The sequence below is a fragment of the Oryctolagus cuniculus genome, chromosome 15 (genome assembly GCF_964237555.1).
Source record: "Oryctolagus cuniculus chromosome 15, mOryCun1.1, whole genome shotgun sequence".
Lineage (NCBI taxonomy): Eukaryota > Metazoa > Chordata > Mammalia > Lagomorpha > Leporidae > Oryctolagus > Oryctolagus cuniculus.
In genome coordinates, this window is record NC_091446.1 from 43,396,910 (window position 1) to 43,424,032 (window position 27,123).

General features: G+C 43.9%; 1 protein-coding gene across 11 annotated transcripts in view; it reads left to right on the plus strand.

The window, feature by feature from the left end:
* SGMS1 (sphingomyelin synthase 1) overlaps positions 1-27,123 on the plus strand; it is a 337,794-nt gene that overhangs the window by 122,883 nt on the left and 187,788 nt on the right. For 3 of the 11 annotated variants that reach the window (XM_070057669.1, XM_070057670.1, XM_070057672.1), the window contains one exon: positions 2,692-2,835. The exons of the other annotated variants lie outside the window; for them this stretch is intronic. The gene's annotated coding sequence lies outside the window, so the exon portion shown is untranslated. The remainder of the gene's footprint in view (positions 1-2,691; positions 2,836-27,123) is intronic. 11 annotated transcript variants of the gene reach the window in all.

The following is a 27,123-nucleotide window of genomic DNA, read 5'->3' on the forward strand; positions in this document are numbered from 1 at the left end:
GATACTAATGTAATCATAAGACAGGCTACACGTTTCTTCTTTTTGTAAAAAATACTGAGTTCTGTGACTAGAGGTTCTCTGAAAAATTTCATAGGCATTAGCCTCATATGTTCACGTAGAAAATGTTGGTATCAAACTAGCTAGTTTGGGGCTCTTTCTACCTTGGATAGCAAATTCCTTGTAGTTCCTTAAATATGTTTTTTGTTGGCTCTCAGTTCAGCATCTTCTGCTGGTTTTTACTTTCCAAATGGTTGGGTTAGCTGAGTACTTGAGAAGCTTCACTTGGGCAGGAGCTGTCATTCACAAGTGTACACTTCTCAGGGGTGGGGACGGGGACCCAATCACCCCTCCTCTGGTTCTGTTGGCTTGGTGTAGGCTGTTCATTTGAGAACACTGTATGTGGCCCTTTGCGCCTTCTAGATCTTCTCTTTTATTGTAAATATTTTTATTTTATTGTAAACTCTGAAGATTGTGATTTGGATCATTAGCATGGTTTTAACAGAGTATGGCTGAGTGCAGTTTCTTTCCAATTGTGGAATTGTGATTCTGGTCACACCAAAACAGCTGGGAGAGACAGCACAAGAAGGTGATCTTTCAGATGTCACAGTCAGTTAGACTGTTAACAACTGGGGCTTGACATCAGTATTGTGAGTGACTGTGAATCTGCTGTGGTCTCCAGGTCTAACCCCATACAGCGCTTTCCTGTGCCTAGTTCCTGAGGCTCAGGGCACTGATCAATAAATGTGTACCTGTGGACTGAGTATAGTTAGGTGTGTGTCTCTGCCTCAACCCTGGAGCACTTGGCCAATCTCGTCATTGACCTCCTTTCTCACTTGAGGTAATAAATTAGTATATTTCTAAATAAAGATTTGAAAAGTTTGGATTATTTTAAATGCTTTCCTTTCCAACTTGTTCTCTCTCCTGCCCACCAAGTTTACATCTGAATATTTACTTGTTTTGTACTCTTTATTTGATGCCTAGAAAAATTCCCACGGAATAATTTTTATTCACTTTTGCTACACTCTTGGATGTTTGATGGTTGGCCTCATGGCACAGAAGGATCTGCACTAGATTGATTGGTAGCCAGACTGCATGGGCTCAAGTTGAAGTTCAATCAACAGTCTGTGTGACTTTGGCTAATCACTTAATTTTTCTGAGCTTTCCTTTTCCCACTTAATAACCAGCTTACTCTTATTCAAATGCTAAACCAATGATTCTCAAATGTTTTGATTTTGGGACCCCTCTATAAACTTAAAAAATACTGAGGACCCCAAGGAGTTTTACTTGTATGGGTTGTATATAGCCTATAGCAGTGCAGAATAATGGCCTCCAAATATATCCTCATTCTAATCCCTGAAACTTGTGAACATGTGACTTCACCAGGCAAAAGAGACTCCAGATGTGATTAAGTTAAGAATCTTGACATGGGGTCTAGCCAGGTGGACCCAATATAGTCAAGAGTCCTTGTAAGAGGGAGGCAGAGGGTCACAGAGAAGGCAACATGAGGATAGAAGCAGAGGTCAAAGTGATGCCATTTCTATGGGGCCGGCGCTGTGGGGCAGCGGGTTAAACGCCCTGGCCTGCAGGCATCCCATATGGATGTGGGTTTGAGACCCGGCTGCTCCACTTCCAATCCAGCTCTCTGATGTGGCCTGGGATAGCAATAGAAGATGGCCCAACTGCTTGGGCCCCTGCACCCATGTGGGAGACCTGGAGGAAGCTCCTGGCTCCTAGCTTCGGATTGGCAGAGTTCCGGCCGTTGTGGCCAGTTGGGGAGTGAACCATCAGTTGGAGGACCTCTCTCTGCCTCTCCTTTCTCTGTGTAACTCTGACTTTTGAATAAATAAATAAATCATTAAAAAAAAGTGATACTATTTCTGGAAGGTGGAGCACAAACTCAGAGTTCTGCAAGGGATGTATTCTCTCTTGCCTGCAGGAGGAACCCAGCCTACCCACACCTTGACTTTTGCTCTGTAAGACCCTCCTTTAGACTCCTGACCTCCAGAACTAAGATAATAAATATGTGTTATTTTTAAGCCACGAAATTTTAAACAGCTGTTGGAAGCAAATACATGTATTTTCCATATTAGAAATCAAATGAGAAATTTTAAAAATCCATTTAAAAATAACCATAAATCCATTACAGATGTGCATAAATTATATTTTTAATGAAAAATAACGACTTTCCAACTGTGAGAAGACTGTGTCTCCGTGGCGTTTCTGTAAGTCTCCTTAGTATCTGTTCATCAGAAGACAACTGAACTGTCCAGCCTGCTGCTGCACGCAGGCTGTTGTGGTTACCATTTGTCAAGTGGCCTCAGAAACCTCGCTGTGCACTCAGCAAGGAATGAGCATTCAAAAGACAAATACTGTGTTAGTATTATTTTGAAAACCATGTTGGCCTCAGGGACTATCTAAAAAAAGCTTTGGGGGCTCTCGCGGCCCTGGACCACTCTTTGAAAACTGCTGGGTTAACTCCCAGCCGGGTTACCACACCCTGCTGCAAGAGCTTGAAAGCTGAGATCCCTATGCTGGTTATCAGTTAGAAAAACAAATAACAACAACAACAACAATAAACCAGCTGGGGGTTCTGTAATTTAGGAAGAGAAGAGAATGGATATTAAGAGGCATTTAGCAGTCTCTAAGATGTGTCATACCAAGGTTTGATGTCTTACTCTGTTTTCTGTTCAGATCAATACCTGAAACCAGATAATCTATGAAGTGTACTTGGCTCTGACTTCTGGAAGTCGAGAAGTGTGAGAAAATGGCTCAGACATCTGTCAAGGGCCTTCTGGCTGTGTCGCCATGATGGAGGGCATCAGATGGCAAGACCTAGTGAGTGGTCTGGCTTTGGTCTGTCTTCCTCTTTTTCAGCTGCTAACACCATCATGGGGGACCTATCTTAATTACTTCCCAAAGACCCCACTTCCAAATATCATTAACAAAACATGAATTGGAGGATTTTCTTGACACATTCAATTATAGCAGTTGATAATCACCAACAAGTTAGGTCCTTTCTCCTTGCTCTTTGGATAGCTAGGAAAAAATGGGCATTTCACTTAGACTGCATCAGGCAGAAATACCTACGATAAAACACAGTGGCATGTAGGCAGCGGCATAGCTGTGGTTTTAGCATTTGTAGATAAATTCTAAAAAATCTCTTTTATTTGGTGTTCACATTGAGCTTTTTGATATCTTGTTTGGGCCTTTTGAACTCAACAATATGTTTCCTTTTCTTGGGTAGGAGGAGAGTTGAGATTCAAATGAGATTTTAAAACTCAGCTTTGAGTCATAGTTGTTCTTTGTGATTTAAAATACATAGGGTGTGTAACATTTCCTTTGGGGTCATTTTGTACGCAGTCTCTGCCGATTTCTGGCAGTGTTGTGCCATTGCAGAATAACCCAGTTCCAGTGTCTGATGTGAAATAACAGCAATATCTGTGAGAAGTATCTTGTATTTTTAAAAATGATTTTAAATACAATTCAGCAGTTTGGGCTTATGTGGCTTCATTTTGAGTTTAGTATAAAGCTGAATGATAATGTTCTAAATTGAAGAGTATGTGCTTAATGAATTTTCAGTGTTATCCTCACTGTTAATTATTATGCAGCTTTTGGGTGAGCGAGAGCCTGGGAGGGGGTGTTAACGTGTTGTCTATGACCTTGAAGCCCTTGTGTCATTCACACTGTAGATTGTTTCCTAACTGGAATGGTTGAGATAGGGCCGTTTTGATTTGGGATAGGGTCAGAGAAGGCAGTTTTGGAGACAGGAGCTGTTGTGGGAGGAGGGGGCACTGGTTTGGGAGCCACAGCTGGGGTCTTTGCGGTGGACAGAGGCCTGCATCGAATCCTGGGGACCTTCCCACAGGAGCTCAGAAGGGCAGTTGTGTCGCTGTCTTGCTCAGAAGCCACTGACCCTCTTAGAGTTGCCAGGTTCTGTTTTACCTTGCAGTGCATGGTGTGACCGGGAAGCTAGTCTTTCTCTGTGGAAACCTTCATTACACAGTGAGAGCTGAAACAGTTGGTGTAGCTTGAACCTGTGTGACTGGGACTGGCTGGTACTTCACACCTTGAATCTGAGGAGCTCAGTGTGTTTAGCAAACAGCAACATAATGGTAGCATTTTCTACCCACATATGGGTGTAATAGAAAAATTATAAGCGAAATTGGTACAAGGGCATCCTTGTTTCATCTTGGGGGTATATTGCAGGTTGTATGGGATCTCACAACTCCTAGATGTTCCGGGAGGGGGGTTCTGGCTGGCTGCAGGGCCTGCCTTCTTCTCAGAAGTCCACAGAGCACCCTGGGCCGTGGCAGGTGGCAAAGCTCAGCGTCCTGGTTATGAAGAGTCTTGGATCCAGGCTGTGTGGTGATGCTGCAACTGCTGGTAGTTTTGGAAACAAAGGCTGGAATCATTTTCTGAGACTTTAAAATTGCAGAGCATTCAGTGATTTGGTTTGAGAGATTCTTGGGCTTACTAATCACTAAATATAAACAGTTTCTATGTGTGGGGGCTCCACCAGTGCAGAGCTGAGAGCCATGGCTGCGAGTTTCGCTTGGCTGGCCCAAGAGGCCTTGCAGGAGGGGTCTACCCAGGCCAGTCGTTGTGTTCAGAGGATTTGGAAATGGAGCCTGATAGTTTAGGGAAGATTAGAGCCTGTCGGGGGAAAAAGCCAGTCATATGTATAACTAACTACCTGTGTTCTGAGAGATTTTTTTCCCCCTAGTTGCTTTCATTTCTTAGTGATTTCCTAGCTGACTGCCTTTGCAGCTGTTGCAATTGCTTGCTGCTTTTTGAGTTCCTGGTCTTCTCTAGCCCAGCTCTTGGCAAATGCCTTTTCAAACAAAGTCGTATAGCCAGAGCTCACCCTTACCTAGCCCCTTCTCTACCAGCAGTGTGTCTGCTTGGCTTCCCAACAGGTGCCAGGCTAGGGTGGTCCTGAGCTTTAGTGTGCATGACCATGTCTGTTTCCTGCCATATCCTCTGGTCCTGTTCCCATCCTCTCTCAGGTGCCCGGGCATCCTGTTGTTAGATTTATGTACACTGTGCTCCATTTCTTGAACTGGATTGCTTGTCCCATGCCTCCCATTGGTGGATTTCCTGTTGAAACCCACTCATATTACAGTCTACTCCCCCAAAGCCCTACTGTGAACATTATAATCTGAGTCACACCTTGTGTAATCTCAAGACATTTATTGACTACCTACTGTGTGTGTGGGAACTGGGGAACAGATGCCAGGAGATACAGAGATGAATCAGACTACTGGGACTATTGGTTTAGAAGAGAGAGAGATGCATGGGAACAGATAGTGTTAGGGATTAATAACAAAACTAGATATAGGCTATTAGGAGAGGTGTTGTAAGTATAGGTCCCTCTGACAAGAGCAGAGGGTCATGACCAGATGTTAGCCAGAAGCCAGTGGTGGTTCCTGTGTGCCCCAGTCTGCTGGGATCTCACTGTGGCTTGTCTATATAGAAGACTTCTGGAACTGTGGAACTGTAGGCACTCTTGTGGTGAGTTTGGCTCCCTGTGGTGGCTGGATGGAGAAAACTTTTTGGGGGCCTATGGGTGCTAAGGTAACTTCACATGGGTAATTGCCTATTCTGTGTAATCTTTTATTGTACTTTTTATTCATGAAAAGTACTTTTCATAGTTTATAATTGCATGGGTGTCTGTCCTACCCTAAGTTTTTTTTTTTTCTTTAAGGCAAGATCTGTTCTTTTGCTCACTGTTCCATCCTGTTCTCATAAAGGAAAAATGAACAGGATGGATGGGTGAACTTCTCCGTTGACTGTGGTTTGCACATGGCAGCCTGAGAAGAGATCATTGGTTTTTAACTTGGCCAGGGAAAAGGGCAAAAGAAAGTCATCATCACTTATCAAAGTCCCCAGCAGATGTTTATCAACATATACATGCTTTGATGTAGCAGATTCATATCCTGATTGTGGTCATGGTTATACAAATCTAAACATACAATTACATTTTACAGAACTATATGCAATAAAAAAGAACACATAAAAACAAGTGAAATCTAAACAGACCCATATTTTATTTAATTGCATGGTACTCAGTGTCAAGTTTCTGTTTTTGATAATTGTATTGTGATTATGTAAGATCCGGAGGACGGAGGAGAAGCTGGGTGAAGCATACATGGGAACACTTCACTGTTTTTCCTTTTTTTTAAAAAAAAAAGATTTATTTATTCATTTATTTATTTGAAAAGCAGAGAGAGATTCCATTTGCTGGTTCACTTCCCTAACGGCTACAATGGTCAGGGCTCTTCCAGACCAAAGTCAGGAGCCAGAAGCTTCATCCCAGTCTTGCATGTGGCTGTAGGGGCCCAATTGCTTGGGTCATCTCGTTTGCTTTCCCAGGTGCATTAGCAAGGAGCTGGATCAAAAGTGTAGCTGCCAGGGTTCAAATCAATGGCCATGAGGGATGCCAGCATTGCAGGCAGCGGCTTAACCCATTATATCACAGTGCTAACCCCTATACTATCTTTCGCTTTCTATGTTGGTTTAGAGTAATTTCAAAATCAAAGTTAACCCCTCCAAAACAAAACAAAAAAACCCCACCAGCAGTAAGATACTACTGTACACCTATTAAAAGGTTAAGAACAGACAAAATTGGGTAATGCCACATTCTGACAAAAGAAGAGCAGCTAGAACTCTTTTACATTGCTGATCGGAATGTGAAATGGTACAGCTGCCTTTAAAGCAGGTAGTTTTCTTACAAAGAAAATCATATATGTACCATATAAGCCAGCAATTCCACTCCTACATATTTATCTATGAGAGACAAAAACCTCTGTTCACACAAAAGCCTCTAAGCTATTATTTCTAATGTTTTGATTTCTTTTTATTGTTATTATTTGAGAGAGTGTGAGAACCCCCATCTACTGTTTCATTCCCCAAATGCTCACAACAGCTAGGGCTGGGCCTGGCTGAAATCAGGAGCCTAGAACTCCTGCCTTCCACATGGGTTGCAGGGACCCAAGTACTTGAACCATCACCTGCTACTGTGTGGTTCACTCCTTGAACTGGGTTGCTTCTCCTATGTCTCCCAGTGGTAACTTCTCTCCCCTTGCCTATCCTCTCCCTTTTCCCTCCCCTCCCCTCCTCCTCTTCTTCTCCTTCTTCTTCTCCTCTCCTCCCCTCTCCTCCTCTTCCCTCTCCTCTTCTCTCCTCCCCTCTCCTCTTCCCTCCCCTCTCCTTTCTTCCCCTCCCCTCTCTTCTGCTCTCCTTCTTTCTTTTAAGTTTATTTATTTGACAGATAAGAGTTACTACGAACAGAGGAAAAACAGAGAGAAAATATCAGCCATCTGCTGGTTTACTTCCCAAATGGCTGCAACAGCCAGAGCTGAGCCAGGCTGAAGCCAGGAGCTGCATCTGGATGTTCCATGTGGGTAGCAGGGGCCCAAGCACTTGGGACATCTTCTGTTGCTTTTCTAGGCACATTACCAGAGAGCTGGATCAGAAGTGGGGCAACCAGGACATGAACTGACGACCATTTGGGTTGCCAGTGTCATAGGTGGTGGCTTTGCCTGCTACACCACAATGCCAGCCCCCCGTGATAACTTTTCTACTTTTCTATAAGACTCACCTATCTTATGGTCCATTCCCGCATACCTTGTATAGTCTTTAAGACATTAGAATCCTGCACTCCAATATGAGATGTGGGTGTCCCAAGTGGTGGCTTAACCAATGTATCACAATGCCTGCTCCCAGCTTTTAAAATAACTGTCCATACTTGAAAAAACCCAAATGTGTTTCAGCTGGTGAATACATAAACAAACTAGTATGTTTATCAGTGGGATACTGCACATCTCTGTCAAAGAACAACTTAATTATTTGGATGTATCTCAAATGCATTGTTAGGTAAGATAAGCCAAACCCTTTCGTACATACTGTGTAATTCCATATAAATGACATTCTAGAAAAGGGAGGGGTGTGGAGTCAGGAAACAGACTGTGACTGCCAGGAGCAGACGATGTGGGAAAAGATTGACTGTAAAGGGCACAGGGAACTTTTTGGGATGAATGAAATGTTCTGTATCTTGATTGTGGTGGTAATTATGTGTTTGTCAAAATTCATAGCTTTCCACACGGAAAAGGGTAGACTACTGCATGCAGATTATACCTGAATAGATGTGACTGTACAATGAAAACAACAACAAGAATTAAAATTTAATGATGGGTTTTGGTTTAAAATAACCAAGAAGAATTCACTGTCTGCCATTTGTCAGTGATTGGATAAGGATTTATTAAGTCATCAGTTATACAGAATGCCTGATTGAAAGACAGGGTGTAGCCCCTTCAGTACTTTTGTCTCTGATTGAACAGTAGAAAATACTATTACTGAATGGCAAAAGCTCTAATGACCCCCTGTGTAACAGAATGCTGCTGAGAAGTTAAAACAAAGGCTGCTTGCTCTGGCTTTAGTGGCTGCAGCCTTTAGTATGTGAGCATTTGTCAAATCTTGCTCTGTCTCCTCTCCTGGTTCATTGCCATTGAAAGAGTCATCACTTGCAGAGTTAGAATTTTAGATTGTTTTTAATCTCAGTCGTAACAACTGTGCTGTGACCTTGCCTCCTGGCCTGTTGAAAGGATTATAAGATGTCCTGTTGGGAAAACCAACATGTTTAACTTGGTGGAAGGCAGGAGGTCTAATTTCAATATTATAGCCAGTAGTCTCATTTAAATATAACTCAGAATCTTTACAGCACCAACTGGAGGATTCAAACTAGAAATCTGATGCCCTGGAGCTCTTAAGCTGTGTTTCTTGATAATCAGCATCCTTTGTGATTTTGAAGGATTTAAACTCTGAACTCTTGGCTGTGATTTGTGAGGCCAGAGAAGTTATATGTATGTGATTTCCACCGTTGTGGAACGGATATCTGGATAATATGCTGGAGATCATAACTGTCTTGACCCCAACAGGAGACTGTTAATTTGAAACAGGATTTACTCAATTGGCTTGGCTTTAATGCTATCCAGTAAAGCACTTACAATCATTAAGCATACACCAAGCTAGTTAAGGGGTGTTGAGTTTACACTGACAAGTGTCTTAAGATTTGTTTCTAGAGAATTTCCCATCCAACGGCATGGACCAAACCAAACCACATACAGACAGCTTAAAATCAGTGACAGGGAGAGCCCAAAAGTGGAAATTGGCCAGCGCTGTGGCTCACTTGGCTAATCCTCTGCCTGCAGCGCTGGTACCCCAAGTTCTAGTCCCGGTTGGGGTGCCGGGTACTAGTCCTGGTTGTTCCTCTTCCAGTCCAGCTCTCTGCTGTGACCCGGGAGGGCAGTGGAGGATGGCCCAGTGGTTGGGTCCTGTACCCGCATGGGAGACCGGGAGGAAGTACCCTGCTCCTGGTTTCGGATTGGTGCAGCACCGGCTGTGGTGGCCATTAGGGGAGTGAACCAACGGAAGGAAGACCTTTCTCTGTCTCTCTCTCACTGTCTATAACCCTCTGTCTCTCTCTCTGTCTAACTCTGCCTGGCAAAAATAAAAAATAAAAAAAAAGTGGAAATCATTCCTTAGGAGGTGACTCTTGAGGAAGTTCCTGAACACACAAGTAGGATTGGGTGAGGTGTGGAAGGGAGAAAGCCTAAGGAAGAGTTAAAATTACAGCAGTGCAAATACAGTAAAGATGCAGACCCTCTGGAAAGATTTAAAATTATAAGTTAACAAACTTGTGTTTTCTCTCTGTTAGTTTTCTATTGTTGCTGTAGCTAATCCCCACAACGTTGAGTGCTGTAAATGACACACATTTATTATCTTAGGCTCCTGCAGGTCAGGATATGGGCCTCCCTGGGTTACAATCTAGGCTTTAGGCGAGGCTTTTATAGTAGGTAGAGACTACCAGTGTTCCTGGGCTCAGGTCCCTTTCCACCATCTTTCCCTGACTTCTTTCTGATCCTTCCTCTTGTGGTCAAATCCAGGAAGAGTTCCCTGGTTTGAAGGATCCACGTGTTTGGATTGGTCCCATGGGAATAACTCGGGTTGCTCTTCCCCATCTCAAGATCCTTACTGAATCACATCAGCCACACCCTGTGACCCCTGTGAGGTCACATATGCTCACAGGTTCTGGGGGTTAGGTTGTGGAATTTGGGGTGATGATTTTGTCTACCACAGTCTTGAATCTGTATTCCTCCATTTTCAATTCCCACTGATAAACTATTCAGACAATCAGCCTACTAAATGTAGAATTGTTGGGGGGAATTTTAAAATATCCACAGTTTTATACCTAGAACTGGTGTCTTCAAAATGAACTACCTTTTTAATTGTAAGTATTACATTAGTATTGTAGTTAGTGGGTCTTTCTTTTTTTTTAAGTGAAGGTCACAAACGATTGTGGAGTGACCAGCAAATGACATAGCAGTTGGCTTTCAGTATCTCTGGAGGATTAGTTCCAGGACCTCCCTCCCTCTCCCCAGGCTACTGAAACCTAAGGATGCTGAAGTTTCTTATGTAAAATGTGAACTGTTAGTATATAGCCTACACACATCCTTCCATAGATTATACTATAGCTATGCACTTTAAATCACTTTGGACTACTTATAAAACCTAGTGCAATGTAAATCCTATGTGCGTAGTTGTCACAGTAAGTTGTCGAGGGAGTGAAGACAAGGAAAACAGCCAATACATGTTTAGTACAAATGCAATTTATTTTCCCCGAGTACTTTCACTATCGGGTGAGTCCATGGATGCAGAACTGACAGACACAGAGGACTGGAAGTTTTCTACCCTTAGCAGACATTAAATTGCTGAAATAAGAGGATTTGTGGACTGTTAGTTGTTTTTAAATATTTATTTATTTACTTGAAAGAGTGAAAGGAGGAGAGAGATTGTGAGTAAGTGAGCTTATATTACACTCCAAATGGTGAAGTAGTTAGGGCTGAGTCAGGCTGAAGCCAGGAGCTCCATCCAGGTCTCCCACATGTGTGGCAGGGGCCCAACTACTTGAGCCATACTCTGCTGCCTTCCCAGACACATTAGCAGTGAGGTAGACTGGAAGTACAGAAGGTAGGACTTCAATTAGCCCTCTAATATAGGATGATGGCATTGGAAGCAGTGACTTAACCCACTGCCCACAATGCCAGCTCCAACTTGTTAATTTTGAAAGAATTTGAGAAATTAATAATCAGGAAAAGAATAGGAATGTTCAATAGGGAAGAAAGGAATTTTTTTTTTTTTTTTTTTTTACAGGCAGAGTGGATAGTAAGAGAGAGAGAGAGACAGAGAGAAAGGTCTTCCTTTTTGCCGTTGGTTCACCCTCCAATGGCCACCACGGCTGGCGCGCTGCGACCAGCACACTGTGCTGATCCGAAGGCAGGAACCAGGTGCTTCTCCTGGTCTCCCATGGGGTGCAGGGCCCAAGCACTTGGGCCATCCTCCACTGCACTCCTGGGCCACAGCAGAGAGCTGGGCTGGAAGAGGGGCAACCGGGACAGAATCCGGCACCCCGACCAGGACAAGAACCTGGTGTGCTGGCGCCGCTAGGTGGAGGATTAGCCTAGTGAGCCGCGGCGCCGGCCAGAAAGGAAGTTTTTTAAAAGTGTTGCAAGCAAAGAGTATTAATGGGGTGACTGATTCTGTGCCATACACTATGATGGAGCAGTGACTTGTTTTTTCTCACTTGGTTTTTCACTGTGACACCAGGAGGGATGTAAGCCCAGTTTGTTGCTGGAGAAGAGGACGACAGAAGCTGGAGCCAGTTGCTGCAGGGTGCAGCTCTAGGACTCATTCGGTGTTAGACTACATCTTCTGTCCTTAGAAAGAGACCTCAGAAACTCGTGTCCCTACATCTGCATCCTCAGGCGTGGTCAGCATCCTGAGGGATGACTTTCGCCCTGCTCTTAAATTGTGTAGCTCTTTCAATGTTTGCCATGCTCAGGGCCAGCGCCGTGGCGCAGTAGGCTAAGCCATCATCCCATATAGGTGCTGGTTCATGCCCCAGCTTCTCCTCTTCTGATCCAGCTCTCTGCTTATGGATTGGGAAATCAGTAAAAGATGGTCCAAGTGCTTGGGCCCCTGCACCCATGTGGAAGACCCAGAATAGGCTCCTAGCTCCTGGCTTCATAATGGCCTTGCTGCGGCCATTGATGCCATTTGACGAGTGAACCAGCAAATGGAAGACCTCTCTCTCTGTCTCTGTCTCTGTCTTTCCCTCTCTCTGTCTGTAACTCTGCCTTTCAAATAAATAAATGAAATCATTTTATAAAAAAATCTGCAGTGTTTTTGGGTACTTTTTCCTTGATTTTTTATTAAAAAAGCAACAAATAGGTGCTAGCGTTGTAGTACAGTTGGTTAAGCCATTGTCTGCAGCGCTGGCATCCCATATGGGCACTGGTTTGAGTCCGGATGCTCCACTTCTGATCCAGCTCACTGCTAATGTGCCTAGGAAAGCAGCAGAAGACAGTCCAAGTATTTGGGCCGCTATACCCACGTGGGAGACCCAGATGAAGCTCTTGGTTCCTGACTTTGGTCTGGCCCGAGTTGTTGTTGCCATTTGGGGAGTGAACCAGCAGATGGAAGATCCCTCTCTGCCTCTCAAATCAATCAATCAATCAAAAAAAAAAAAACAACAAATAACTCACGTGTTAAGTGACTGTAGTTGTAAATAGAGTGCTGTTGTTACATAGCACCCTTGGGGGATCTATGTGTTGCCTGAGCCTGACGTGGGGGCTTGGGCTTAGTGGCTGGGGCCCATGGGAGTGGGAGTGGGACATGGTTTAGCAGATACTCAAGGAATCTTTGTTGATGAGATTTGATGTGTGGCATTAAGCAGGCATCAGGCTAAGCTGGGCCTTTCCGTACCCAGGGCACCTCCTTGTTTGAAGCCTCTAGGCTGAACAGAAATTGCTCTTGGACGTTGGCCACTCTGGGGTGCTACCGTATTGGCTTTCAAGTCCCTTGGATGGCATGAGGCCATTCAGGATGACTTCTCCTTGAAAGCTTATCAGCAAGAGTGTATGATTGGCAGCTTAGTGTGGCCTGGCAGGCCTGTGGCTGTTGGTAAGCAGTGTTATTATCCCAGACTATTGGCTGCTTCCTGGCTACTTTGGGGGAGCAGTGAGGGAGAGGTGGGTTCCACAGTCCCTTCACTTCAGTGCAAATGAAAAAGATTTGCTGTGGGGATCGCAAAAATCAGGGTGTCATGCAGGGTGGAGGAGTAAACCCCTGGCTCACACTGGCCCTGCTGTTTGTTGCACAGATACGTGATAGTGTGCGCAAAATTGTGTTTCTGGCACTGCCGAGTGTTTGATAAAGGAGTGTTACAGCCGCCTGCTTTAAGCCTATTGAGCTCAGCTCTGGTTGGCCTGGGCCCAGGACCTCGGTGTTCCTGGGCTACTGCTGCTCAAGGGCTGCCTGGGAGCACAGAGACAAGAGGCTCCTTGTGCAAATTCAGACCAATGGCAGCCACAAGAGCAGAGTGATAAAGCCCTTCTGTTTGGCTTTTGCTCAGTTCTCAGCAGTACTTTAAGGGTTTTCGTAACACTGCAATATTCCTTGGGAATGCTTGACTTAGAGGGCACTTATTCTGAGGGTTTTAGGGACCTTCTGTGAGGGGTGGTTCAGCCTCTCAGAAGGATGACCTGACAGGGGTTGGATTGTTGTCCAGACCTAGTTATCTACCCTGGCTATGTGATCTTGTGCCAGTCACTTGCCGTCTCTGAACCTGAAACTTGGCTTAGAGCAGCTGAGTGGTTTGTGCTTTGGGTGCTGGTATATCCCATACTAGAACACGGGCTCCTGACAAGCTTTGTGGAGGCTTGGGAGCCTGACAGCACCACTCCCTGCTCCTGGGTGGAGCACTGATTCAGGACGGTTGCAGTGTGGTTGCACAGGTTCTGTTGGGCCATGGAGGAGGGGGGGCAAGTGTAGGAAGCACTTAGAAGGTCATGGGTGGTATGGGTGCAGCCAGCAGACACTACTGTCAACGAGGAAATTATGGGGTATGTGGGAGGCTTGCAGCACACTGCCCTTTACTTCCTGGCAGACTAAGTGGCTCCCATTACCTTTCCTTTCTGTTTTTGATGATTGCGGGCAAGCAGGCACATCACTTTAATTTGCTCCTAGAGGAGCACTGGTGATGGCCCCCTTGATCTTAGGAGTGGGCAGCTGTCTTTGCTGGCCTCGCTTTCAGGTTACTGCTTTGTAACATGAAAGGAAACTGAGCACAAAACGCTCTCAACGGTTCAGTTGAGAGCTTCATTAGTTCAGCCTGGCTTTTTTCATAGCTCCCAACTTTTGTTATTAGGGAGGAAACTTGTGTGGCTTGGATGATACAGTGAGACAACACTGCTCTGTGTTCCTTGGTGAAAACATGAAAGCGTGAGGAAGAAAATTAATTTTCTCCCCAATGTTTATGGAATGCTACTGGTTTTCAGGCATCGGAGATGCAAAAATGAGTGCAACCTGTATTGTTCATGCACTGAAGGACGTCAGTTTCTTGGAGTAGGGTAGAGTGTAAGTTACAGAAACAATGACTTCGCGATGATGAAGGTGCAGTGGAGGAGCTGTGTGCAATGAGAAGTCAGAAACCTCATCCTAAGGGAATGACTTTCAAGCTTGAGGTTGAAGGATAAGGATGGGAGGCAGAAGATGGCAGGCCAGGGGGACTGAAGTGAGCTGCACAGTCTTTCCTCTTTGGGGCATGCACTTCCCCCAGATACTGTGTGGCCTGCTCCCCATTTCCCTCAGGGGTTTGCCTAGGTGGACCCTTATTCCTTGACTACTTAGGCTCCACCCCTTGCCACATTCTCTTTTACTCCACACCACCGGTCACTGCCTGGCAGACTGTTTGCTGTGTTTGTTCCTGGTTTATAGCCTATGCCAACCTCAGGATGGGAGCTTCTGGGGTACAGGAGGTTTCTGTTTTGTTCCATGCTGTATCTGTAGTTCATGGAACGCTGTATGGCATTTAGAGACCCTTAACTACCTGCTGAAGGAATCATGGGTTTGACTTTGGTTCTGGTCTCTGTCCTTCTCACACTTGGATGACTTTTTAAATTACCCTGATGTTGAGAAGGCATGAGTGTAGGTGTATTGTTAACATATCAGGTGTTTGTTTTTTCCTTAAGGCAGGATGAGCTCAGAAGATTGATCCTTCTCTACCTTTTTAAGATTTCAGTGTTAGATAGGAGAGAAGAATGTTTGAATAGAGATGCTCTACCACTTATGATGTGATTATGTGTCAGTAAACTCATAACTCAAAACTGTTGTAAGAAATGCCTTTGCTGCACCTGACCTATATCCAGCATCCTAGCTTAGCAATACAGTACACTGTAGAGTGTTGGTTATTGTTTCTCATGGTGCTGGGGTTGCCTGGGAGCTGCTGCTGCCCAGCATCTCAGGAGAGTACTGTGTTGCATATTGTTGGCTCAGAAAAAGGTCAAAATTCAAAATTTGAAGTACAGTCTCTACTCAGTGTGTATCCTTTGTGTCATCATAAATTTGAAAAATTATAAGTTGAGCAGTTCTAAGTCAGAGACATTCTGTTTTAGTCGTTCACCTGATACCAGATTTTTGGGCTAGATTATAACACATTGCAATTTGTATATATTAATTTTGAAAATAGTGAGCTTATTTACTTAAAATTTCTTAAAGATTTATTTTATATATTTGAAAAAGACACAAAGAGACAGAGAGATCTTCTATCCGCTGTTTCATTTCCCAAATTCCTGCAACAGCCAGGGCTGGACCTGGCCCAAGCTGAGAGCCTAGAACTCTGAGTCTCCCAGCTAGGTGGCCAGGACCCACGTACTTCAGTCATCACATGATGTTCCCCAGGGTGTACATTAGTAGGAAGCGTGATCAAAAGCAGAGCTGGGATTTGAACCCAGGAACTCTGATGTAGGATGCAGGCTCCCAAGTGACATAATAATAGCCACTATAATAATAACTACTATATGCCAAACTCCTGCCTTAAGTTAGTATGTTGTTTTTGAGGAGCCAGTGATTTTTTGATGACATATTTTTACATTCTGGGGAAAAGCATGGCAGTTAGGATATACCACAAACATAGATATGGGAGAAATTTAAGGCAGCATTCAATAAAAATAATTTTTTGGAGGGGTAGGCATTTGATCTAGTTGTTACAATGCCAGTTGGGAGGCCCACATCCCACTTGACATTCCCTGAGTTAGAGTAGCAGTTCTTCTCTAGATTCCCGCTTCCTGCTAAGGTGCATTCTGGGAATAAGCAAGTCATGACTCTTGAGTAGTGCATCTGCCACCCATATGGAAGATTCAGACTGAATTCCTGGTTTCTGGCTTCAGCTGGGCCCAGCCCAAGCTATTGAAGGCATTTGGGGAATTAACCAACAGGCATTCTCTATCTCTGCCTTTTAAATACGTAAGTAAAAGTTAAAAAGCAACTTGTTAGATTGTTGAATTCCTTTTTTTTTTTTTTTTAAAGATTGATTTATTATTTGAAAGGCAGAATTATAGAGAAGACGAAATGGAGAGAGACCTTCCATCTGTTGGTTCACTCCCCAGATGACCCCAATGGCTGGGGCTGGGCCTAGCTGAAGCCAAGAGCCAGGAGCTTCTTCTAGGTCTCCCACACATGTGGCAGGGCCCCAAGCACTTGGGCCACCCAGTGTTTTCTCAGGCACTTTAGCAGGAGCTGGATTGGAAGTGGAGCAACCGGGACTTGAACTGGCACCTGTATGTGATGCCAGCATCACAGGTGGTGGCCTAACCCTCTGTGTTGCTGTGCCACAGTGCCGGCCCCCAGATGGTTGAGTTCCTTAATTCCTTCCTTCCTCTCTTTCTCTCTCTGTTTTTCTCTTTTCTTCCTTCATTCCTTTACTTTTTAAAAGATTTATTTATTTATTTATTCATTTATTTGAGAATCAGAGTTAAAGAGAGGAAAAGACAGATAAAGAGAGATCTTCTGTCTGTTGATTCACTCCCTAGTTAGCTATAATGACCAGGACTGAGTCAGTCTGAAGCCAGTACCTTCTACCAGTTCTTCTATGTGGGTGCAGGGACCAAAGCACTTGGGGTATCTTCTGCTACTTTTCCTGGGCCATTATTATTATTATTATTATTGACAGGCAGAGTAAGACAGTGAGAGACAGAGAGAAAGGTCTTCCTTTTTCCATTGGTTCACCCCCCAAGTGGCGCTTATGACCAGCACGTTGCAGCTAGCACACTGCACCGGTCCGAAGCCAGGAGTCAGGTGCTTTCTCCTGGTCTCCCATGTGGGTGCAGGGCCCAAGGACTTGGGCCATCCTCCACTGCACTCCCGGGCCACAGCAGAGTGCTGGACTGGAAGAGGAGCAACCGGGACAGAATCTGGCTCCCCGACTGGTTGTAGAACCCGGGGTGCCGGCGCCGCAGGCGGAGGATTAGCCTAGTGAGCCACTGCGCCAGCCTGCCTGAGCCATTATTAAGGAGCTGGATCAGAAGTGGAGCAGCCAGGACAGGAACTGGTAACCATATGAGATGCTGGTGTCATAGGCAGCAGCTTTACCCAGTAACGGCACAGCACCAGCCCTGAGATTGTTGAATTTCTGAGTGTAGACATAGATAGTAATTTGAAAAGTCTAATAATTCAAAAAATATTTTCTAAATCTTTTTGACTTTTTACAGTAAATCAACTGCTGTTCCTTGAAAGGAAATGAATAAGATCGGAGGAGTGAGTGTTTAGCCTAGTGGTTAAAATTGCTGCATCCTGTGGTATCCCAGATCAGAGTGTTGGATTATGTTCCTAGTTCTAGCTCCTGATTCCAGCATTCCTGCTAAAGTAGACCTTGGGAGGCAGGAGTGACGGTTCAAGTAGTTAGGTCCTTGCCCCCTCCACATGGAGACCTGGGTTGAATTATTGGCTCCCAATATTGACCCAGCCCTGCACTGATCTTGGCAGGCATTTTGGGAGAAAACTGGTGATGGGAGTTCACTGTCCTTCCCTCTCCCCACTTTTCTCCTCTCTTTTGCCCCTTCTCTCTGCTTCTCAAAACAAACAAATAAACAAAAAATAACAAAGGAACAGAATTTATGCTCTTGAAGGTTGGTGTATATAGTAATCATTAGTAGAACTGTTAGACTCTTTGAATCCTTAATCACTGCGTTTGTAATCTCACAGGGGTTACTTAGCCTCTTTGTTTAAAATGAATATTATCACAATAGTGTTGTGATTTGGGGGATTAGGAGAAGGCAAATGTTCTTTATCGTCACCATTTATAAGCTATCATAATTGATGCTATTACTAAGTGTAATTTACCTTACAGTGAACTGAGTGTTAGAGGGTACAATATAATTGGTCCACCCTGTTTCCCTAACTTGCCTGAGATTTAAGATTCCCTCAGGGTGCTTGTTAATCACTCAGGTTCTCAGGCACCACCCAGACTGGCTGACTCAGCTCTTCAGAGGAGGGGCCTGGGAACTTTGCTACATAGGCCTGGTGATAACACACCTGGGTTTCATGAGCCTGTCCTGCTTTCAGATAACTCGGCATGATGAATCCCATATGTGTGCTCTCACTTGTCAGATTGTGTCCCATATTTCAGACGGGAAGTATGATCCCCATTTAGGTAGAGCATCTTATTCGGAATCTTCTTCTTATCAGGCAGATGTAGTATGCACCCGGGTTCCCAGGAACACGGGAGGATGTGTAGCTACAAGACAGTAGCATGTCACTGAAGTTCTTCTGCTGGCTTGGCTGCCTGCCTTTCCCTTCACAAAGCTTTGCATTCTTGATAAGTTGCTCTTTATACATGCAATGACATGGTGGACACGTGTTGACAGCCTTGTTCCTGTCCAGTCTCTCAGAGCTCAGCCCACCAGGCCCACAGAGCTGCTCTTCCTGCCTGGGAGAGCTGGGAACCAGGAAGCAGTGTCTCTCTGCACTGCACTTGCAACAACTTGTTCTTACTCAACTCTTCTGGGAAAACAGCACTTTGTTGATTTCACAAAAATTTGCAAGCTCATTTCCCCTTTTGGACCAGGCGGTCACTAATCGGTTGCTCCACCAATGAAAAGGGAGGTGAACACTTAAAAGTTGAGTCCTAGGGCTGAGGATTTTGTAGACATTTCAAGGGGAGTCCACACCTCTGTGGATACAGGCTCTCATTTTCAGGAAGGTGCTTTACCCTCTTCCCCACCTGCCCCTACACAGATGGAGTGGGGCTGGTTTTCTCTCACATGATTCTGTGAAGACTGACAGCATTTACTCTGGCAGCCATTGCGGGGTGTGTGTGTGTGTGTGTGTGTGTGTGTCATGGTTCCATGTTGATAGTTGAGTGCACTCCACTTCATATTTGGCTCAACTGTTTCTGCTTTCTGTTTGCATTATCTTGGGAGAAACTGATCTGGGCTAAGCATCTTATACCAGTGATGGCTTAATCCTGTACACCACAACGCCAGCTCCTAGACACGGATTTCTCAACTGGCATTTTAACTGTCTTCCTTCAGATGTTTCTAAAATGCAAATATAGTATGTCGTGAAGACGGAAACCTGGCTCTGTGCAAAGAAACAAAAACCCCATTTTCTCCTTCCTCCAGCAATCATTTCTTGCAACAGAAATGGACCATGAAACAAGATGTGAAATTCTGCTAAATACCCACACTTAAAATTGTCATTATTTTGTAATTAAGTCTAATCACCTAAAAAGTTACCCTATGCTATTTTTCCTTTTTCTGAAATCAGTGCGTTGTTGTTCTCCCCATACATGTACTTATGAGACCATGTGTTTTATTATCACATTTTCTAGCTTCTTGAAAGTGGTGCTCATATCATGCACTTTATGGGAACTCTGTAGGAGGTACACAGGAAAGACTCCCCTGTAAGTACCTAGAGGTGATTTGTTGGCTTGAGGTGTGGTTCAGATTTATGTAGGTGGGATTCTGCAGTACTTGTCTTAGGAGTGTTTACACTTTGTCCGTACTCTCAATGTTTATTTACAAGCTCTTTTAGTCAAGAGTTGCCTGTTATTTTTTTTTTTTTAGTCTGTGTGTGAATCATAGAATTGTCTTTGCAAATTAATTCTCTTAATGAACTCAGAGAAGAAGGAAAAATTAAACATGTTTCACCAAGTGCTCTCCCTAATTTAAATATAATAAAGTTCCTTTGTACATCATACAAAGTTTTGTATACAGTATATAAAATAGATCATGTAAATAATTGCCTTTCTACTTATCAGATAATTGTTAGCCCAATTTTCATTTGTTGGGATTTTGGAGTTTGTCAGCTTGTCATTCCCTCCCTTTCTCCACTTCTTAGAATTGAGGGACTGTCTAGGGACATGTTATCAAAGGGTGGAAGAGGAGCAAGGGGGAGGGAGAGAGAAAGAGAAGTTACTGCAAGTGGGGTGAGGGGGGCCACAGCAGGGTATGCTTTTTTTTTTTTTTCATTTATTTATTTGACAGCTAGAGTTAGTGAGGGAGAGAGACAGAGGGAAAGATCTTCCTTCTGTTGGTTCACCCCTCAAATGGCTGCTATGACCGGAGCTATGCCAATCCGAAGCCAGGAGCCAGGTACTTATCCTGGTCTCCCATGGGGTGCAGGGCCCAAGCACTTGGGCCATCCTCCACTGCCCTCCCAGGCCACAGCCGAGAGCTGGACTGGAAGAGGAGCAACCGGGACTAGAATCCAGCGCCCATATGGGATGTCGGCGCCGCAGGTGAAGGATTAACCACGTGAGCCATGGTGCTGGCCTTTTTTTTTTTTTAAGGGTATGTTTGTTAAACCCATCAGTTGCAAGAGAGGATGACAAGAGCTGAATGTCGAGGAGGCTGGTGGGACATTCCATGGAACCCTGAATGCTTACAGGGGACTTTGGCCTGTGAAAAGAGTCAACTTCTGCTTAGGGAGATTTCTTCTGCGTTGTTTTCTTTAGTGGACCAAATGCCACGGTAACAGTTGCAGATCAAATCTCTTGCTACAGCACTCCCTGTGCCGCCTATCTCCGATTTGTTTTCTTGGAAGCTTTTGTCACCAGTGTGCACAGTATATGCTTGCTTTGTTTACTTGTTCATTGTCTGCCTTTCCTAGCTAGAATGTAAACTCACCCAGGGTAGAGAGTTTGTTTTTTTTCCACAGCAGTATCTCTATGCCACCGTAATACTTGGCACGTTACAGGTGCTCTGTGAATCTTTAGTAAACAAGTCGATGAATGAATGAGCTTCTGAAATCAGTGTGTTATTGTTCTCCCCATAAATGTACTGATTGATGATGAATGTTACAAATATTACCAATTTGATGGGGAAACCAGGTAACACCCTAAACTGGGAGGCAAATTAATATCACAAAGGAGACATCCTGGGCATCATGAGATGTTCTTAAGTCAGACCCCAGACTAGAATGTGTCACCTGAATCTAATTGTGAAGAAACAAATTGAAGCAGATGTAAGTAATATGCAAACTGAAGGATATTCTCTAAAACAACTGGGTTGCAGTCTTCAAAAATATCAGTTGCCCAAAAGATGAAGAGGCGTTTTAGTTCAGAGATTAGATGGACGCAATGACTACATGCAGTTTATGGTCTGGTACTGAGAAAAGAAAACTGCTCTAAAGGATATGAAGATAATTGATGAACTTGAATATGTAAAGGGGGAACAGAGGGCAAGTGAGAGCTGAGGTCTGATTTAGCTTTCCTGGAGAAGTGGTCAGGATTGATAGGCCATGGCATCTCCAGGTGGCTTGGGCCATGCCTCAGGACACAGTAGAAAGATACACTGGTACAAGAGCTGGATTCTAGTCCAGGCTATGTGGCCTTAGTTCCACTTAAGAGGCTGCGGTTTTGCGATTCAGACTCTCTGCCTGTTTCATGACTTTGAACCTGAACAGAAGACCTAGGTGAATGATGTCAACACCAAAGGATTTACTCAGGCTGCCCCAAGAGGGATCCTGAAAGCCAATAAAAAGGGAGAGAAAGTAAGCACAGTGACTGACAGGGTACTCAGTTTGTTAGTGCTGACATATTCTTTCTTAGTGGTTTTTCCTTGGTGGTCAAGTTATAGCGAAAACCAAGAGGGAGGAGGAGGAAGAGAGAGGCCAAGTATTCAGAGCCTGCAGCTTTGGAGAGAACGTGATGTCTGTTCTTTCGAGTGGTGAAGCTAATTTCAGGCATCGATAGGGCATTGCGTTGGTCCTTTTGTTGTTGCTCATCACACATCACCACAGATTTAGTAAGCTAAAAAGAAGAGGACTTTTTTTTTGGCTCATGGTTCTGGACCAAGGTTGAGGGGCCACATCTGTTGATGGCCGTGCTGGCAGAGTCCTAAAGTGGTGCAGAGCATCTTGTGGTGAGGGACAGGGAGCTCTCGTGTGGCTCTTCTGATCCTTCTCCCTCTTAAAAACCACCATATTCAGTCCTAGGGGCTTCTCGGATGACCTTATCTGGTTGACTAGGATCACCTCCCAAAGGCCCCCCCTTCTGAACTACCCTCATAATACATCAGAATGGGAGTGAAATTTCAGCACATAAATCTTCTGGGGGTGTGGGGAGATGTAAACCATACCCAAACTCCACCCTGAGTTGAAGTAGGAGCAAATCATATCCAAACAATAGCTAGTGTGTTTGTCAGAGGCATGCAGCCTTCTGTCTGGGCCAAGAAACTCACCCATGTCCTTTTTTTTTTTTTTTTTAATTTATTTGAAAAAGTTACAAAGAGAGGGACACATGAGAGAGAGAGAGAGAGAGAGAGAGAGAGAGAGAGAAGTAGAGATATATTCTATCTACTGTTCATGCCTCAAATGACCACAATGGCTGGGGTGGGGCGGAGTTGAAGCCAGGAGCCTGGAGCTGCATCCAGGTCTCCCACTTGGATGCAAGGGCTCAAACACTTGGGACATCCTCCTCTGTTTTCCCAGGTGCATTAGCAGGGAGCTGTGTTAGAAGTGGAGTAGCTGGGGCTTGAACTAGTATGCTGGAGTCCTAGGTGGTGGCTTAACCAACTGTGCCACAATGCCAGCTGGAGGGTAAATATTGGTATTGTGACCTTGAGCCTTTCTAGGTTTGGTTAAAGAGTTCTTTGAAAAATCAGCTAAGATCCCTTCTTAAATCTTGAACCACCAAAGAAAGATTTAATATTCCATATTTACATACTTTAATTATTGACACAAGAGAGCAATTTTAAAGTGTTTTAACAGAACATAAATAGAAATAGAGACCATTTTCCTGTTTAAACCTGAACCATGGCCATTATCAGGGCATCCCAATGTTTAGAACCACTATGGATGGATGAGAGAAAGTGGTTAGTGTGGGCTAATATCAGCCAAGATGGAAAGATGAAGATTGTCTGGAAACCTGAAGCCAGCACATAATTAAAGTTTTGGGTATTTTGCATGAGTATTTCTCTGTTGAATATACAAATGAAGAAATATGTCAGACTTTTAAGGAGTAATTTAAAATGAGTTGTAGTATTAAAGGAACCCAAATCAGAATCCTTGTGTAGAAACTAAGTGTTAATAAATGTAAAGAGCCTAGAAAAATGCCTGGTGCACACAGGTAAAGGTCTTGAATGCTTTGATTATAAATTAGCACACTTTTGACTTAACTTTGATTTTAAAATCTATTTCCATGTATTTGATAGTGTAAATGTAAAATATGTATACATCTTTTATTACTGTATCAGGTTCTCAAGTATTTTTAGTATTTTATTATAATTTATTAGTAAATTATGTTGGTGAGAGTTTGGAATAAGTAGTTTCCAAGACTTTCCCCACAGGTTCTGGGAATTTGCAGGAGAAGCTAGAAAAAGATTCCAAGTCAAAGATACTACACAATCTTCAGCAGCTCACACTTTAAAAAAGAAAATACAGTATGCAAATTTAGTCTAAGCCATACGTTTAAAAGACAGCCATTTGGCATTAACTTTTTAATTAGTTCACCAAGAGATGAGGGAAAAACAATCTTGTCTCATGGTGTGCTCTTCCCTTTTGCTATAATTAGATTTAGTATAATTTAAAGTATGTGACAAGTTCTTGTCACCATTCTTTTTAGACCGTGAAAAAAGGTGTAATTTTGTGCCATACTATCACTGCTTACTTTCTGACATCCTGGCTATTGTGGAAAAAATATTTAAAGTGCTGATATTTAAGAAAATGTTATCTTGGCTACAATGACAACCTTGAGGTTGGGGGGGGGGTGGATCACTTGAATAGATGAGGAAAGGATGTGTGCATTTAAATGCTAAATACAAGATCTTTTTGTGACTTAATTTTAGTGATACTCCAGCAGTCATCACCTGTCTTTCTTTAGTGCTTGTTAGGTGTCAGGCACCATGCTAAGTGCTTACCTTGTAATTTAATTCCCAGAAGTTTTTAAGAAATGGGTATTAGTGACTCCTTTCTCTGTTTTTTTCTTTGTTTCTTTCCTTTAATAATTATTTATTTATTTATTTGAAAAGCTGAGTTACGGAGGGAGAGGGACAGGAAGGGAGGGGGAGAGAGAGAGAGAGAGAGAGAGAGAATCTTCCATCCGCTTATTCACTCCCCAAATTGCCACAATGGCCTTGGAAGGGTCATGCAGGAGCCAGGAGCTTCTTCTGGCTCTTCCATGCGGGTGGCAGGAGCCCAAGTACTTTGGTCCTCTTCTGCTACTTTTCTAGGAGTATTAGCAGGGAGCTGGATCAGAAGAACATCCGGGATTCGAACTGGCATCCATATGGGATGCCGGTGCTGCAGGCTGCAACTTTACCTGTTATATCACAATGCCACCCATTCTGTGGCTCTTTGCAGTTTTGGGGCTCAAAAAAGATACCATGAAGTATGGTGCTGTGGCATGCTGAGCTAAAGGGCTGTCTTGCTGGCATCTGCCCTGTCCCCTGTCCCTCTTGCTCTGTATCTTCTCTGTCCAGCCAAGCACAGGAAGGAGCTTTCCCTGAAACTGCCTTATCATCTAAAGATTGGAACCTCTGAGGGGGATCTTGTTACTGAAACTTCATTCACCACAGCAAATTAAACTCTTATCACACACCTAGAACCCATAGAACTTTGTCCCAGACAATTATGTATTCTTTTGAAATTCTACCTTGCTCCCTAGTGCTGCCTGAAAATCTTCACTACTCCTTTAAGTTGCCTACATCTCCCATTTCTCTCTCTCCTATGAAGAGGATATTTAAGCCTCAGCCGTCTGGCCCGTCTTTGAATTTTCATGTTTAGTATGGGTCCTAAGCTTATTTATGCATGTGAATAAATCTGTGGCAGTTTTTTGCCTGTTCATCTGTCTGTTGTCAGTTTTTTCAACAACTAAATGCTGAATCTTCAGAGGGAAACTTTGAACTTAACAGCATTACAAATAAACTGAGATTTAGGAAGAGTACTTAACTTCAGAAATAATTGTCTAGGCTGGCGCTGTGGCTCAATAGGCTAATCCTCCACCTGCGGTACTGGCACACCAGGTTCTAGTCCCGGTCAGGGTGCCGGATTCTGTCCCGGTTGCCCCTCTTCCAGGCCAGCTCCCTGCTGTGGCCTGGGAGTGCAGTGGAGGATGGCCCAGGTGCTTGGGCCCTGCACCCCATGGGAGACCAGGAGAAGCACCTGGCTCCTGGCTTCAGATCAGCGCAGTGCACCGGCCGCAGCGCGCCGGCCACGGCGGCCATTGGAGGGTGAACCAATGGCAAAAGGAAGACCTTTCTCTCTCTCTCTCTCTTACTATCCACTCTGCCTGTCAAAAAGAAAAGAAAAAAAAAAAAAAGAAATAATTGTCTTAGATTTGAATGTAAGATGGTTTTGTGTCCAAAGTTTTGTGTGTGTGTGTGTGTGTTACTAAACTTGTCACTCATGGGTCAGCAGTATGGCACAGTAGGTTAAGTGTTACTAGTGACACTGGCATCGGAATGCTAGTTTAGCTCCTGGCTGCTCCACTTCTGATCCAGCTTCCTGCTAATGAGCCTGGGAAATCAGGCCCCTGCCACCCAAGTGGTAGACCTGGATGGAATTCCTGCTTTCTGGCTTCAGCTTAGCCCAGCCCTTGCTGTTCCAGCCATTTGGAGAGTTAACTAGCAGTTGGAAGATCTCTCTGTCTCTGTCTCCCCTTCCCCTATGCCTTCTCCACTCTCTCTGCCTTTCAAATAAATAAATGCATTTAAAAAAAAAAAGTCTCAGCAGGTAAATATTTAGCAGACTCAGAAAAATCACAATTTTTGACATTCTTAACCAAATGTATAGTTATGAATAAGTTTAATTCAGATAACCAGTTAGAAAATTTAAACAGAAGATTGTCATTAGGATGGCTACTACCAAAAAAACCCACAAAGCAACAAGTGTGCTTGTGAGGATATGGAAAAACTGGCACCCTTGTACACTATTTGTGAGACTGTAAAGTGGTGCAGCTGCTTTGGAAAACAGTGCTGCAGTTCCTCCGAAAGTTAAAAATAGAGATGCAGTATAATCCAGCAATCCTACTTCTGGGTGTATACCCAGAGGACTTGAAAGCAGAGTCTTGAAGAGATATTTGCGTGCCCATGTTCATAGCAGCATTGTTCTACCAAGAGGTAGAAGCAACCCAGATGTTTGTTGGTAGATGACTGTACAAAATATGATATATACATGCAATGGCATATTATTCAGCCTTAGAAAGAAGGGAATTCTAACACATGCTGCAGAATAGAAGAGCTTGAAGCCAGCCTACTAAATGAAATTAGGCAAGCACAAAAGGACAAACACTGTATGGTTCTGCTTATTTTTTGTACCCAGAGTATTCAGACTCGTAATGACAGAAAGTAGAATCCTGGTTGCAACTGGGGGCTAAGAGAATGGAGAGTTAGTGTTAAGGGTTTAGAATTCCTGTTTGGGATGATGAAAAGTTCTGGAAAAGAACCATGGTGATGGTTTTGCACTGCAGTGCGAGTGTACTTAAGTTACAGAACTGCTAGGGCTCCCTGAAGCTCATGTTAGAGACCAGGATAGATTTTCTGCTCCGGACTACTGGCCCAGCATAGCTGTTGTGGCCACCTGGGAAGTGAACAGGTAGGTAGAAGGTCTTTCTCTTCCTCCGTCCCTCTGTGGTTTTGTGCCCTTCAAATAAGTTTAAATAAGAAACTAAAAGTTAAAAACCAAAAGGGAAAAATAAAGAATTGAAGTGATGGACTGTGGATGTTCCCTCTGGAGGATACAAAGGATTTTATGCTGTCACATGTTTATCAAGTCATTACAATTCTCCCA